At 45.0% G+C, this 13,941-nt stretch overlaps 2 long non-coding RNA genes across 3 annotated transcripts in view; one reads left to right on the plus strand and one right to left on the minus strand.

Annotated features, from left to right (window-relative positions):
• Positions 1-3,209: 3,209 nt before the first annotated feature.
• Positions 3,210-9,749, minus strand: LOC103729888. Of its 2 annotated transcripts, none has more exons than XR_003848707.1 (4): positions 9,606-9,749; positions 6,179-6,294; positions 5,880-6,053; positions 3,210-3,352 (listed from the first exon to the last, which is right to left on the minus strand). It is a non-coding gene; the product is annotated as an uncharacterized LOC103729888 (long non-coding RNA). The 2 variants fall into 2 exon arrangements; XR_607082.3 differs by lacking the exon at positions 9,606-9,749 and adding an exon at positions 9,073-9,385 and having other exon boundaries at positions 3,211-3,352.
• A 98-nt stretch (positions 9,750-9,847) lies between these two features.
• LOC103729889 overlaps positions 9,848-13,941 on the plus strand; it is a 50,463-nt gene continuing 46,369 nt past the window's right edge. Inside the window, exon 1 of the long non-coding RNA XR_001872324.2 lies at positions 9,848-10,182. This is a non-coding gene — a long non-coding RNA (uncharacterized LOC103729889). The remainder of the gene's footprint in view (positions 10,183-13,941) is intronic.

A 13,941-nucleotide genomic window follows, 5' to 3' on the forward strand; every position in this document is an offset into this window, starting at 1 on the left:
AAGTGTTTTTGTAATAGCAACAAAGCCTGTTGTGCCTCCTTAGTTACAACCTGGGGGGAGGTAGGATCGGGATCACCAATTAACATATTATAGAGGGGTTTTAAAGTTCCAGAAAGTATCTTAAGGCTAGGTCTAATCCATTGCACATCACCCAAGAATTTTTGCCAATCATTGAGAGTATGCAATGAGGAGACACTGAGTTGTAATTTTTGAGGCCTAATGCCAGAACTGTTAATTACATGTCCTAAATAATTATAAGGTGGCATTGTCTGAACCTTATCAGGGGCTATATGCAATCCTGCCTTTTGTAGAGCTACCTGTAGATGTCTGAATCCCTCATAAAGTTTAGTAGGAGTTTCTGCTGCAAGAAGAATATCATCCATATAATGTACAATATACATATCAGGGAATTTTCTTCTAACAGGGTCCAGGGCTACAGCAACATAGGATTGGCAGATAGTTGGACTATTAGCCATGCCCTGGGGGAGGACCACCCATTGAAATCTTAAGGCAGGTTCCATGAAATTAATAGAAGGAATGCTAAAGGCAAATCGACAATGGTCATTCGGATGTAATGGAATAGTAAAGAAGCAATCTTTTAGATCTATTACTATGAGATGCCAATTTTTAGGAATTCCGACCGGAGAGGGCAAGCCCTGCTGTAATGGACCCATTGGCTGCATAGTGGCATTAATGGCTCTCAGGTCTTGTAATAATCTCCATTTTCCTGACTTCTTTTTTATAACAAATATAGGTGTGTTCCATGGGGAGGTGGAAGGAACAACATGTCCAGCAAGCCGCTGTTCCTCCACTAGGGCATGTGCTGCCTGCAATTTTTCTTTGGTTAAGGTCCACTGTTCAACCCAAACAGGATCATTAGATTTCCGTTGGATGGGAATAGCTGCAGGTGGAGGAACAGTGACCTGTATTAAAAAAGGCCCAAATCTCATTGATTTCCAGGATATCTAACAATCTATTCCTCTGGAGATACAGGGTTAACTCTCCCCTTTTTGTTTATTCCAAGTCCACGACTTTTACTCCTACCAAGATTTCTCATTATCTTATATTCTGGGTTGTTTTCCTTTTTAGCCTGACTTTGTGTGGTAAGAACTACTCCCATTTCATTTAATAAATCCCTGCCCCATAAGTTTACAGGGAGTCCCTGTAAAACATAGGGTTGAAAGTATCCTTTATTGCCCTCGGCATCCTTCCATTTTAAAATTTTAAGGCTTTTGCTCGGTAGTGCACAGCCAATACCTTGGAGTTGTGCCCTTCCCTGCTCCAAGGCCCAGGATGCAGGCCAAGAATCAAGGGACATTACTGACACGTCAGCTCCTGTGTCCAATATACCAATAAAATTTTTCCCTTCTATATTCAACTCTAAAGTAGGTCTATTTGACATGGAAGAAACCCAAAACACTCCTGGTCCTGTACTGCCGAACCCACCATTTCCTCTAGATCTTCTCATGCATCTATTGTTAATGAGAAATTGGGGAATTAGTATTAGTTGCGCAATCCTCTCTCCTTGTGAAATGATTGTAACCCCATGTTTTGTAGAGATCATCACTTTTAATTCTCCTTCATAGTCTGAGTCTATAACTCCGGGATGAATCTGACTCCTGCTCCCGTTAGCATATCTAAATCTCTTTGAGCCAATCCGGCCTGAGCATTAAGGTGGGTCACCTGTAGAGCCTGCTCTTGGAACTCTCCTCTCCATAATAGATAATCACCTCCTGACAATACTGCTCTACACAACTTCTGCCAATCACCGGGTGTTAAGTATTGTGTCTGGTAGAACTCTACCATGGTCATTGTGAAAGCTGCTTGTACCCCATAAGTGGAGATAGCCTCTTTTAAGGCTTTAAGATCTTTGAAATGGAGAGGGTAATGTTGTCTAAGTGCCTGACCTTGCTGTTGAGGATTAGGAACTTCCACCACAGGGGCAACTAAATGATTACAGCAAAATTTGAAACCGCCCCTTAATTTCTCTTCACCTTCAATCTCAGAATACACTGGCCATTCATTAAACATAGGTGGTGCTGATGGAACCAAGCTTTCCGTGGTTTTAAGAGATTTTAACTTTTTCTTTAATGCTTTAATTTCCTGACATAACTTTTGTTCTTCATCCTCACTAGATTCTCCCTCAGTCTCTGTGTCTGAATCCTCCCCTTTTAAAGAGGGAAGAGGTTTTAAGCAAGCACTAAGGGGAGCTCGAGCTTCTTCCTCTTCAGTCGAAGCTAAAGACAATCTAGTTTCTTCCTCTTGAAGCTCATCAAGGACTTCCCGAGCTGCCTCAAGTTCTGTTCTTACTTTCACTTTATCCGAAAGCAATGCATCACGAACCAGATGCCACAAGGAAAACGTAGCAATCGGAAAGTGCTCACTACCCTCCTTTTCTAATTTTTTCTGGCAGTTCCTCCTAACCTGTTCCCAATCAAGTAAATTTAAGCCTCCCCCAGTCAAAAAATCAAGGACTAGCTTCAGAGATGGTGCGAACAAACCGTTCAATAGTCTTGCTTTTGACAGCCATTCCTTGTTCCTCCAAGACTCTTTTAATCTGATGATATAGTTCAACTTACCTCCTTTCCTCAGACCTCGGTGGGACCTCCACTTGCTGCGCCAGCACATCAAGCTCCGAGTATTCTGGGCAGAGGGTGTCAGGATTGAACAAACTATCACACCATCAGAGAGTGGGAGGAAGGACTTTGACTGACTCTTTATTGTTTGAGACAAGGGTTTTTATACTCTTCAGTATAGGAGGTGGAGTCAGGACACATGATAATTGGGATCACCTGACTGTAAGCCTAGTTTTTGGGTCAGGTGTACCTTTTCTCAGAATCAGGAGAAAGTCCTTGTGATAAACAAATCCAGCAAACACCACAGATACCCAAGCTCTTACAAGGGGGAGGCGGAGGTCAGGACGCCATGTCCCTGCATGTACCCATGTCATGTAATGCCCACAGAGGTCAGAAGAGGGCATTGGATCCCCTGGAACTGTTGTTACAGGTTATTAGCAGCCACATGGGTGCTGGGAATTGAATCTGGGTCCTCTGCCACAGGCTGAACTACCTCTCCAGCCTGGATAACTATTTTTATATCTAATTGATAGTATATGTTCATGTTCTCATGATGCTAATAAGTATGCCCATTTCTTCCTCCAACCAATGTGATGAATGTCACTTGAACAGTTGAAACTATTCTTGAATACCACTATCATTTAAAAACAGAATAATTTACCACAATACCTGTCTGGTTGTTCAACTGCACATATGCTTGCTCCTTTGCTGAATAAACATTGTATCATCTCCTGGTTGCCTTTGATTAGAGCCAGAGTATGTGGAGAACAGCCCTTCTGTGGGAAAAACCAAATTTTCACTCAGAATGCCATCTTTTCAAAGAGATGAGGATCTGATCAAAGCCTCATAGGATGTCAGCACACACTGTAGATTATCAGAACTGCAGCCTCTTCCTTCTCACCCCAGTGCTTTCACACATGGAGCTCTTTGCATGTGAAAAGACTCTACCTTCTCTAGCGCTGCCCATGACCCACAGCCCTCATAAACATGCACTTCAGGCATGAAATGTTTCCACAAACTCTGCTTTTATCCAAATATTTACCATGGGATTTTGATGTCATGTGACTGCTCCATCTAAACCAAGTATCTTTTTTCTCTATTTGTCCCAAATATTCAAACATAGTAGTAAAGTTTTCAATATTTTCCTTGAGTGATGAATTAAATTGCATCTCTAGAGCAAGATTCATTCATCTATATTCCCACTGGACCCAGATGTACCATGCCTAGCACAAATATTCTACATTCATCTCTTTGAGAAATGTTACAAAACTGGGCATGGCACTAAAGCCCATGCATTTTCAGAATTGCTGAATCAAACTGTGTACATTTGCAAAGCTCTCCCAAGGTGATTATGCGGAACAATTTCAAGATAAACACTGCAGACACCAAAAGCATGGCATTAGAGCTAGTTCTCATTCACATGGATAACTCTCTTCATTGTATGCACATTTTGAGGAGACAGACAGTCCATTTAAGTTCATTGAGTGGAGCAGAATGGGATGCAAGGAATTAAATGTGAAACTTGATTAATCACAGAAAAGGTAAAATATCTTCTACCTCTCAGAAAGACAGTGTAGACACGAGAGAAAAAAATTAAAGTCTTCCCTAAGTGGTTGTGTATACCACAAAGGAACAATATGTCAGTGCATTATTTAATATGTACTCTTTTTTGCAAGTGTGTATGAGTGTGTGTGAGTGTACCTGCCACAGTGTACATGTGCTAGTCAGAGGACAAATTTGAGAAGTCACTGCTCACTTTCTCCCTTGCTGAAGCAGGGTCTCTCTTTCTGTTTCTGCCACTGTGGAGGAATGTAATACAAGCTACCTGCATCCCAAACTTCCAGCCAGTTCTTCTTTCTCTGCTTCCCAACATTTTGTAGGACTACAGGAGTTACAGATACATGCCACCATATCTGGCTTTTATGTCTAGGGATCTACATCATGTCGTCAGATTTGCACATCAATCTCTTTTACCCTCTTTTATTTTTTGATGAATATACTTTTATGTGTATGAGTGTTTTACCTTCTTGCATGTAAGTGCACACACATCATGCAGTGACTACTGAAGTCAGAAAAGGAGGACAGATCCCATGGAACTGGAGTTCCAGAAGGCTGTCAGTCACCATGTGTGTACTGGAAGAGCAGTCAATGGCTCTCAAACACTGAGCCATCTCTTCAGCCCCAAGCACTTCACCTGTTTATTCATCTCTCCAACACTTTCCTGTGGTTTTCATTATAAACACCATCTAGTGATCTTCAACCTGGTCTCTTTGGAATGCATGCAAAATTGATCTCTACATATGTTTCTCAAACTGAGAGCTACTACCTGATGCTGGAGAGAATGCTCAGCAGTTAAGAGCACTGGCCTTTCTTGCATAGGACCTAGGTAACCCACATGGTGGCTCAAGCCCATCTGTACTTCCAGTTCTAGGGGATTCAAGAACTCTTCTGGTCTTTGGGGTTACCAGGAATACAAGTGGTGTATATATTTACCTGCAATAAAATTATTCATAGACATAAAATAAAAATGAACAAATATTTATAAGATTAACCCCCAACTGAAAATTAGCACGCTGATACACAGAAGTAGGAAAGATAAGCTGTTCATGTTGGTTTGCTTCCTGTCTCTGATTTCCACGATGTTCTGCATGTTCACAACCATGTCCCTTTTTCCATTTTTTCTGCTTCAGCCCCTTCTCTGGGATTTAAATCATTTTGATATAAATTTTCAAGAGTGACAACTTTTCTGTTTATATAAAATGTGTTTGTTTTCTTTGGATTTCAAGATTTAGCCAATCTTTGAGTCAATTTTTACTTTCCTATATTTTTGACAGTAATTTAAAAATTAGTAAAAAAAATTTGTTTCACCTTTCACAAATTCGATGTTGTCTCTAATATTTGTCACAAATTAATAGAAGAAAGCAATGTCTATTTGTTTCCTCAAATGTAACAATATCTAGGGGTCACTGATATGACTAACTCAGGGGCTAAATACTTGCCATGCAAGTCTGACCACCAGAGGTCAATACTGAAACCCAGGTAAAGGTAGGAAGACAGAAATAACTCCACAATGCTGTCCTCTGACCTCGACACTAGCACTGTAGCATGCTTTCCCCCATACCATATACAAGCACAATAATAATAAATAAAAGTAAATACAAATCAATATTTAAAGGGAAATCTTCAATAATGTTTTCACTCACAGGGAGTTCCAGATTCTGCATATGTAAAAAGGAACCACATATGTCACTGTACAGTCAATCGCGTTCAAATATTTTGGAACCAAAGTTGTGTGATTCCTACCTTGTTCTTTATATTGATGCTGGCTTGGTGCGCCAGTAGTTTGAATGCCATTGAGATGTTTTCACTGCAAAGAGCATAGTGCAGAGCTGTATTTTCTTGGTTCTCCATGGCATTTGGAACAGCACCACGTTCTAATAAAATGGCCATGTATTCTTCATGCCCATATTGTGATGACTGTAGGTATTATATCAAGACATGGATTGAGAACTTTAGAAATACAGGGAATACACTAAAATCAGATTTATTCTCAGCATTTGCATCAAATCCATCTTGTGCTGAAATTGTTGGCTACTATTTACCTTGATCAGTGGTGTGCTGCTGTCACTGTCACAGAGATCAATGTCACACTTACGATCTATTAGGAGTTGTCACGGCATCAGGATGGCCATGTGCACAAGCATAATGCAAAATAGCTCTGTGAAAAGTGAGAGGACTTTCTCAGAATTTATAAAGGGCTATACAATAAATATACAATTATTCATGATGGTAAACATTATTGCCTTGAAATTAATTTTCACTAATTAGACAAAAGGACACTATTAATCAGCTCCTCTGATCCATTGCATTGAAGGAATCTGACTGGACTCCTCCCACATCTCCCGTGGGTATACTCAGGCTCCATCTCAACAGAGTCCCTACTCCTTCAGAACGAAGAGGTGTGGGTGCCCAAAAGAGGGGGAAATAGCAAGTCAAGTTGGTTGGGAACAACTTGATACAGTGCATGTGGAGGAACAGTGGCACTAGGTCCTCATGAAAAAGAAGAGGATCGGATGCTGAAACACTGAGAAACTCAGGTGTCAAGAGGCTTGAGTTGTGAACAGCTCTAATGTTGGTGGTCCTGTCCCTTTCAGGGAGGAGTGGAAGGCCTGCCAAATCTAATAAACATGAGCCAGAGTCAGGAGTTGACCCACAATTCAACTCCCACTCAGCTGTGTGGTTTTCTACTCGCAGCACTGAGAATTCTAAGTGTATCTAGTAGACATTCCCAATATCCTCTGCTTTCCTGCAGGGTGTTTAATACTGAGCAAGACTGCAAAGCACTGAGACAGGTACTTCAGTGGCACATCTGTGTGTTCTAGCTGCCTTCAATGTAGCTCAACACAGCCAGGCAATATCTCCTTGTGTTAGAAATTAGGCACTACAGGGTACACAAATTTGAAGAGTGTCTGGAGGGAACAACAAGATGCCAAGCCCAATGGCTGAAAAATAACAGTGCTACTTAGTGGCTGCTCAGGGGAAGACAGGACGTCTGTAAGTGATCCAATCACTAATGAACTGACCCTTGGACCACATGACTCTCCACCACTTTGACCTGTGTGAAGCAGAAGTGTCCACTACTGTGACTTCCCACTGCTTCCACTAGGCACATCCCATTATGACAGAACTCAGAAGGAAGTTCTCCATCATCTTATCCTTAGGCATCTCTTCGCCCTTCTGTTTCCTTTTTTCATACTGTACCACCTATATTTAAAAGCATCTACGGTGTTCTTTTTATTCTTATTACATCTATATAACTTTGCTTATTGTTTATTTCTTTATTGTGCTGTTGTTTTTAACTTTGATATTTGTTTACTTCTTGCTACAATTCTGATCCTGTCTTCTGCTTTTTTGCTGCTTTTATTTAAACTAGAGTCTTGATTTTCTCCCTTGATTTTCTTCAGTTTCCTTATTGCAATTCCTTCTTATTTCGCTCTAACAGTGAGCACGGTTTTGTGAAGGACTACAGATGATGTAGAGATATAATCAGGGAAAACATCTCTACAAAACATTACAGTCAAGAAAGTAGAAATGCCAAAGCACAAAATGCTAATAGCCATGAGTCAAATATTTTATTTCTCTTGCAGAAGCAAGCCTATCATAGTGACATCAAATCCCTCAGCAAAAATGGTAGTATTCAGGAAAACATGATATATTTCAAGGCCTGAATATAAATACCTGCCAATCAAGATTGCAGCGACAAGGAAAACAACTAATGTTTTACAGTAGGTGAAACAGTAAGGAAAATGCCAGACAAACACTAAGCAAGCCCAAGGCTCCAAGCCACCAATACAGAAAATACATGAAGAAAATGAGAACAGACACAAGAAAAGCAGAGTATTTTAACGACAAGTGCATAGATGTGGCTGTTCTGAACATGAAGAGATGAACAAAAATAACAGCGAATGAAAGTCATGTACTGTGCAATAAACCAAAAATCTGCTGATATGAATAGAGAAGAAATAAAACACATAATAAACCAAGTATATATATAAAATCCCCCCCAAAATGGCAAGATTTAGCAAGCCCCCTCAATAATAAGTATAACTGGAAATTATCCTAACGTCTCCTATTAAAGGTACAGACTTAGCTGACTAGCTGATGGCTAAAAAGAAAAAGATTCAAAGTTGGACTGTCACTAAATGACTCGCCCCACTGACAAAGATTTAACAATTGAAATGAAATTATATAAGTTCATAAACACCAAAAAAGATGAAGATAGTGTGGCTATTGCTGCATATTAATAACTAGATGAAACAATGTCCAGTGTCAAGAGTGAAGTGGAGCAGTTTGGACTCACCACATGCTGACCTACACATCTTACCCTGGAAAAAAGACATTCAGTTAGCTCTGCCATTCATGCCAATTTCTGAAGCAAAACCTGTACACCATTTTCACAACACAAAGCAAAGTGCCATTACGGATGTGACATAAGGCTGTGTAAACTTGAAGTATCTGGGAAAAGACCAGTAGGAGCATTCTCAGGCAGAGAGATATTAGAGATTGTGTTCCCAAGCACCAGGATAAATTGCCTTATGAGCAAGCCCAGAAGTGTCCATAAAGAGTCCACCTGACACTTGTGGTCTTGTAGTTTCCACATTTTGTGTCCCAAATCTTAAACTAAAATGGAGTGCCCAAGGCAGGGGACACTGTCAAGACAGTGGGAACCAGGAGAGTCTCACAGGTCAGGGATCCCAGGAAGCAGAAGGCATAACCTGGAGAAACAGTGGGCTCTAGGCTGGCTGAGGATACAGAGAACCTGTACTCAAAAATGCTGGGCCCGCCCCATCCCTAGGCCCTCCACTCTAGTCCTTCCAGCTCTTCTTCTCTGGCCCTTGTTCTTGAATATTCCAGAAAACTGACACCATCCTCAACGCTGTGCCTCTCCGGTGCCCCCGCCCCCTGCCCCTTGTCCCTTACTCCCAGCCCCAGGTACCTGGTCCTTCCTGTCTCTGTCATTCTTGCCATCTTTGCCTAGGATGAGTCTGCGCTGCACCTCGGCAGCGTCACCCTGGCTTGCAGCCTTGTGGATCTTTCTGAAGGCTGTGTAGTCTTTGGGCCTTCTGGGCAGAGTGGTGCTCTGAACACTCTCCGACTGATGCCCAGGGCCCCGGAAGGATAGCAGACTTTGAGTCCGGAAGCCCAAGATCCTCTTCATGGTGGAGGACACGGGCCTCCCGGGTCCCGTTGAAAAGACCCCCTGGAAGGTGGAACACCCTCCAAAGGAGCAGGAGGAAGTGGTTTTGAAAGGAAGCCAACCAAGCGGAACTGTCAAGTGCCAGGGATCTGGCTGTTGCTAGATCTGGCTGTTGCTAGGCAACTCTTGTTGACACAGGCACGCCCTCCATGGCTCGCGCATGCGCAATACCGGATCTGTTAAACCCACGGACTTCCTAAATCTCATTCCCTGTAAACATCAGAGACACACAACCGCCCCTGGTGGAGGAGTAGTGTTTGCCCTGGACCCACCGGACTGCACGGCCTAGTCTCCTGGGACGCTCTGCTGAAAGCTTCCAACCGCACTGATCTATCCTGCACTTGACTTCCGTCCGAGTAACTCCGCTGCCAACAGTCTGTGCCCCGCAGGCCAGGAGGCGGCAGCTGAGCGCTGCCCCGCGGGCCCCGGCCCCTGGCGCTGGTCCCGGACCGTGGGCCCCGCCGCCTTGGCTGCCGCCCGACTCTGCCCAGTAGCCTGGGGGAGCCCGGGCGCCGTCCGGTGGGGACAGGCGGCCCGCCAGCATGGAGCTGCAGCGCCGGAAGCTACTCGCCCAGTGTCAAAAGAGCCTGGCCCAGGCGGTGACCGAGGTGGAGGCGGTGTTCGGGCTGCTGGAGGCCGCGGGAGTGTGACGTCCAGGCGAGCGGAGGCAGCTGGACAAGGAGGCGGGAGGCGCCAAGGCGGAGCTGCTGCTGCTGAAGCTGCTCCTGGCTAAGGAGCCGGACCACTTCCAGGACTTGGGTGGCACAGCGCTGGAGAAGACGCAGCCTCACCTGCTGCCCATTCCCTACCTGAAAGGCGTCAGGCCGCTACTTGCCCGCCAAGGGCGAGGTGAGTGCAGACCGCCATGCGGCCTCTCCAGCCGGCCAGCACCCCTCCTCTCCACAGGTCACTGAGGTGGGGGGGGCGGGAACCCCGCCGGGGCCATTGCTCTACCTGGAGATGGCTGCGGCTGGCCCTTCCCTCCTTAGCCCATCCGGGGAGGGGGCGATTCCTGGACCCCGAATCCACAGCTCCTGCCTCGCTTGTAGCGGGGAACAATGACCGCCCCTCCCCAATACCTTGCCTCCCCTTTCCGGGGTGCCATTGGTCGCAGGGTCCCCCGGAGGCCACTAGGTCTGGAGTGGGGTGGAGGTTGGGGGACACCTCCTAGGGATGTTAGTCAGCCCCCTTCCTAAGGCTCTTCACTGCTCTTTCTTACGGAGCCAGTGCTAGCTTTCAGCCAGCAGGTGCAATCAGCAAGAGGGGGACCTAGGCCAAGAGCAGAACCTCCTATGTTTTGGTCCCTGCCACTGGGTTTCTGGACCACTCCTGCCTTTTCCCTTTGTGACTGTGTCAGTTCCCTTCTCTCTGCCCCGAGAGCTCAGTCTCTTAGCTCGACCAGACTTGCTGTAGATTAGGCACAGTGCCTTCTCCAGGTTTCTTCGGAAATTGTGTGCCAGGAAAAGTTGAGGAAGTTGCGTTGCAGCATGGGAAAATCCTAGCAGTGGTTACTGGGGCTCAGTTCCCTCACTGAGAGCACCGAGGTCCGGGTGAAGGAATGCTGGTGGCTGGTTCCTGTGAGTGGTGCTCTTTCAAACCAGTGTGTTCTTGCTCTTGGAAGTGACTGCTTTGTAAGTGTGTGGAGGGGGAAGGGTACCGCTGGGAGTTGGTGACTGGCACTGGTGGTAGGCTTGCCCTGGCAGAGTTGGGGAGTGTGGAAGCCAACCTCTTAGAGGAGGAAGAGGCATAGGACTGAGGAAGGAGGACGTCTAGCATTTATTGTGCCTTTTGTGGCAGGAACTCTATCTACCTTGTGATCTTTAATCGCCATTAACAGCATGTGAATTGTCTATTATTCCCGCTTTGCCAGAGAGAAAACTGTGGCTTGGAGGGGTTAAAAAGCTCAGAAAGGAGTGAGTGCCAGGAGTTTTGAATTACTATTGTTTTATTGAATACGATCCAGGAAACAACAAGTGTGTCTTGTCCAGGTCTTGTCCTTGTTCTAAGTGAATCAATACACACCACAAAAACAATAAAGACACGTGGGTAAGTAAAAGGAAGGTGAACCCAGAGAGCTGAAAACCCACCCTTAGCAACTTGTGGGCCAGAGGCTGAGGAGACCCGTTTATGTGTCTGCTAAAAGCCTCAGGTATTAAGGGAGTGATTTTATAAGATGTTCTGGTAGCTGCTGTCATCTACAACCTCACTTTATCTAGCTGGAGGAAACTGACATACAGAGGGCCTAAACTGCCACTTAACAGATCGTATGACGGGTGGCCCTGTTGTCTTCTTGTGGGCTTCTGGCTTTTGCACTCTGTCCCTCAAACCTGCATTCCATCCCCACAAATGTAGTTGATTGGAGTGTCTAGTCAAGGGGCTGTCAGATGCAGCTCTGAGGATAAGGATGGATGAAGTTTCATCAGAGTCATTTTTCCTTTATAATTGCATCTATCTATTTATTTTTGGAGGAGTTTATCAAAGATCTGTTTTCAGAAGTTCTTCTGATGATGCATAGATGTTACAGGGGAGCCGAGATGTCTTTATGGGGAGCTATGTGTGCATCAGCCCTGGCTTTAATCTCTGGATTGGATAAGCTAGTAGATGAGTTGCCATTAATTAAGTATCATCCCTTTTGGTGCATGGTGGGTGAGGAAGGTGTGGCCTCTGGGCTGACCTTTAAGGAACTTCTGACCTGGGGAGGGGGGAACAGCATATGGTTCAGATTCATCCCCAGGACTGTGATTTTAGATCCGTTTTCCCACATTTCAGAGCTTCAAAGAAGGTCATGAAATCATTAGAAAACTATTTTAAGGAAGTTAAGTTCATTTTATTTAATACATTAAAAGAAATTAAGGTAATGTTTGATATAGAAAGACATTATCTGGAACCTTTTGGGGAGAGGAAGTGTAACTAAATTGTTTGTGTGTGTGTGTGTGTGTGTGTGTGTGTATGAATGTCTTTGTAGTGGTCTACTAACTTTTTTAGGGGGATGGGAAGGGCATTGCTGGGGGTCAGATCCAGGCTCTGGTGAATAATAGGCAAGTGTCCCACCACTGAGGTATCCCCCAGCTCAATATATATATATATATATGCACATATATTACCAAGGATCCCTTACCATGGGGCATAGCTCAATGCATCACCAAGCTGCTTGGATGGAATGGGCAGTGGGTTATCTCCAAGGGATACAGTGAGGAGAGCTGGTGCTGCATCCTGCCTTCTTCCACATCCTTAGCGGTTTCTACTGTGGGTTCAGGTTCCCCTCTCTGCTAGTTGGTCAGCTTCACTATGAAGCCTTGTAGAGCCCAAGAGAGGAAGCAGCTGGCTTTCTCAGGACCCAGGGTGGCAATTGGAGGCTCCTTTGTTACCGCCTTCCTACTTTGCGTGGGGCTCCATTGCCCACAAAGGACATTCTTGTGGACAGCTTGTGTGGGTCTCTGTTTCAGAATACCCTCTCCAGTGGAGATGGAGGTGCTGCAGGTAAAAGGTAACTGGCAGCCCATGATTTGGGGCCTGGAACTGGAAGACTGTGGGAAGGATGCTTGCCTCATATTTCCTGGGCATGTGTATCAACCAGGCCAACCTGAGGGGCTCAGTTGGGTCCTGGACATTTATAATCCCCAATGTTCAGGTCTAGAGTATTTGAGAAACACAGGGTTGGGTTGTGAGGAACAGGGGCTCCTGTCCTAGGACTGATGATGCCCTGCTGTTCACCATGCTGTGTGTTAGTTTCACATCTCACTGATTTGTGGCAACCCCAGTGTCATGGGAATGGTATCTTAGGAGCTTTTTGAAGTTGAGTTCTAGGGCCCTTGTGCCAGGTTCCAGGAAGAAGTCACAGGGCAGGAGGTGACAGACATCAGGCCCCTGGCTCTGATTTCTTGTCTGGGGTGGTTTCTCCTATGAGCTAACCAGGCTTTCCCTGGAGATTTCTGGTCATGGGGAACTCTGGAATCCAGTAACCTTTCTTGTTCACACGTGGATCTGTAGGGAAGAAGTGAGCACCTTGTTCAAGCCGAACACGGTGAGAGGTGAGAGCTGCTCTTTACTAAGTGGCTTGTGTCTCTCATGTCTTTTCTTATATCAAGTTGAGTTTGGTCATTCCTTTGTATTTTTCTTGGCAATTTGGTTATAACACCCAACTTCTCAAAGATCCTCAACTTCTTCCCTTAGGCTCAGCATTAGTGCCTTCATTTGCAAAATGGAGCACAGGGTGTTTGCTGTCTGCAAACAGGACAGGAGGAGTTTGGAAAGGGTTGAGGTGCCTGACTGTGTACTTGACTGGGTAAGCTGGGGTGCGGGCAGGCAGAGTGTGTCCATCTAGCTTGCTGCTTTATATGGGGAGTAGGACACTTAGGAGACTGATCTGTTGAGTGACAGGTACAGAAGTAGGCTTTCTGCTCACTGTGTGCCATATACCTTCTGAAATTCTCACATCCAAGCCTTGTGGCTCTAATTGCCATCCATGTGACATCCATTAAGGCCTGCTCTAATCATTTTATGCCAGACTTCTTTTAGGAAACAGAGATGTCGGAAATGGGTGGCTGCCTGCTGAATCTCTTCGCCTGTGTGCTCTGATCTGTCTTGTCCTTTCCTGTCCTGTCTCTC

Source organism: Nannospalax galili, unplaced genomic scaffold (genome assembly GCF_000622305.1).
Source record: "Nannospalax galili isolate Female #2095 unplaced genomic scaffold, S.galili_v1.0 scaffold1753, whole genome shotgun sequence".
Classification (NCBI taxonomy): domain Eukaryota; kingdom Metazoa; phylum Chordata; class Mammalia; order Rodentia; family Spalacidae; genus Nannospalax; species Nannospalax galili.